General features: G+C 41.8%; 1 protein-coding gene and 1 long non-coding RNA gene across 6 annotated transcripts in view; both read left to right on the forward strand.

Moving 5' to 3' along the window:
* bsna (bassoon presynaptic cytomatrix protein a) overlaps window positions 1-2445 on the forward strand; it is a 144469-nt gene that overhangs the window by 46805 nt on the left and 95219 nt on the right. The window lies entirely within an intron of this gene.
* Window positions 1-2445, forward strand: part of LOC116692030 (uncharacterized) — an 8662-nt gene that overhangs the window by 142 nt on the left and 6075 nt on the right. The window contains exon 2 of the long non-coding RNA XR_004332620.1: window positions 513-517. This is a non-coding gene — a long non-coding RNA (uncharacterized LOC116692030). The remainder of the gene's footprint in view (window positions 1-512; window positions 518-2445) is intronic.

Below are 2445 nucleotides of genomic sequence, written 5' to 3' on the forward strand. Positions count from 1 at the left end.
GTGTGTGTGTGTGTGCGTGTGTGTGCGTGTGTGTTGGTGAGTGTTTCCATAAATTAGTTGAAGAATCTCAGTGCTTTGTCATGGGAGTACTTCCTGGAATGTCCTCCCTTTGTGTGTAATATTGATCAGTACATTAGTCTGCTGCCATGACTATGAGCAGCCAACTGTTCACTCACTGAAGTCACTCTGTATAAAAGCCTCCACTCAATGACTGACAGTCAACATAAATGTGAAACATACAGCTTGTGCCCCTGCAGTCTCGCTAATGTTACATTTCCCATATTGGCCTTGCTCAAATAATATATTCCTCATCATTATGAATCTAATATTTTTTGTAACATTTTCATGCAGCAACTCACATGTCTCATACTGTCAGGATGTCCTCAGTACAGAATGTACAGTACTTTCTGCAGGTGCATGTAAGACTGTGTAATATGATGCATGTGGGTATGTGTGTGTACAGTCTATGCATTAATGTGTGTATAGTCTGTTCCCATGTCAGAAAGAGAGAGAGAAAGTGAGCTGCTCTGGCCAGACCACCAAACCACAAACATCTTCTAATGCATGTGGTGGGCTCCATTTACTTTACATTACATGTGACTTTTCCAGCTACTCAAATTACAGCTCATGGCAAATTTGTTTACCCTCACTTTGATGTAATGAAGGCACCTGTAACTATTTTGTACTGTATGTCAGGGAAAACAAAGCTCGGACCCAAAAATGCAGATTAAGGATTTATTAATACAAGACTACAATAAAAGGTGTCCTGAGGCAGGCAGGCAGGCGTGCAGGATTAACAAAGACTAACCAAAAATCACAAAACACAATCCACAAGAACGAAAAAAGGCACAGAAGGGAAAAAAACACGAGGAAGGAGTGATACAAGAAATGAAGGGGAGGGAAGCCAATTAACCAAAAAGAGACAAAGAAAGCACAAAGACTAAATATAAAAGGTATCAAGGGGAAAACGAGGGACAAGGTGACATGAGGTCTGAAGAACAGGTGAAACAGCCTATACTATCAGGGGGAAAACACAATTATCATTATGCTGTAAAAAGTCAGGGCAGGTCAGCCAATCACAAAGGTGGGAAAAGACAAGCTAGGAAGTAAAACAAGACATGACATGGAAGAACAGAGAGACTACAAAATCTAACTAAGCATGAAACAAACACACAAGGAAAAACACAGAAGACAGAAAACATGAGACAAAGGAAACAGAGAATAAATTTACTCAATAAAACAGGAAAAACTACAACAGAAACTCTCAACCATGACACTTTTATTTTTCATAATATACCTCCCACTGTTTCTCAATAGTGAGGGAAATTGTGCAATGAAAAATCTCAGCGACTGTCATTTTTGGAAGCAGCTGTTATACTCTACTACTCCAACTGTGCTGTTTCACTCCCCCACTGTTTTCTAGAGCTTGTTTTGATCGATATAATTCTGCTGAGACTGTCACAAAGACAACAGCTTGAACTTAGGAGGCAAACTTCAGAAAATTGTTCATATTTCAGTTTGTCACTTCTTGTAACATGAAGTGCCCAAGTAAGAAACTGTCAGCTTCATATATGGGATAGATTGGACTGCATTCATAGAGCACTTTCCTAGTCTTAACGACTACTCAGTGCGCTTATCACATTACAGAAACCACACACATTCATACACTGATGGCCGAGGTCGCCATACAGGGTGCCACCTGCTCAACAGATAAACATTCATATGAGGGGGGGAGTGGGGCACTAAAATCAACTGGGAAAATTCTGACAGCACTTGTAGTCATGACTTCTTCTAGTATTGTCCGATCAGCATCATTATTGGGCTGAGTCTGATGGAATTCTGAGTGGAAAAAAACAGAACAGGCGCACATACAAATGAAACTTTTTACAGCACAACGATAATTGCATTTTACCCTGATAGTATATGCTGCGTGTCAGGGGTATACAATGCACCCCACCTCCCAACAAAATATACCCACTAATTAGTCATTACCATACCAACATTTCACTACTTCAGAATAATAAGGTCATATCTGTGTATGTCTATCTAAGGTAGTCTCACAATGAGCTTTCCTTAGGACATACCATTTCTGCTGTCTGTAGCGGGGGGGGGGGGGGGGGGGTAAATTCTCTGGGCAGACAAGCAGAGAAAGGGGAGGTAACCATTCCAGATCGGCCCATCTGAGCTATCATTAAGCTCGTTGAGCTGCGCCTCGTTTGTAAAGTGGACGAGAGCAGGCGGCAGCAGCCGGGGGCGGGGACAAAAAGCTGCGGTAAAGTCGGACAGTTTCCAGCCGTTTTCTGAAAAGGAAGTGACAAAAACACTGTGATGCAATTCCAATTTAATAAAAAATAATCAGACCCAGGGTACAAACGGCCAAAATGGGTTTCCTCAGGAGGGTGGATGGCGTCTCTCTTAGAGATAGGGTGAGAAGCTCAGTCATCC

This window comes from Etheostoma spectabile, chromosome 7 (genome assembly GCF_008692095.1).
Source record: "Etheostoma spectabile isolate EspeVRDwgs_2016 chromosome 7, UIUC_Espe_1.0, whole genome shotgun sequence".
Classification (NCBI taxonomy): Eukaryota; Metazoa; Chordata; class Actinopteri; order Perciformes; family Percidae; genus Etheostoma; species Etheostoma spectabile.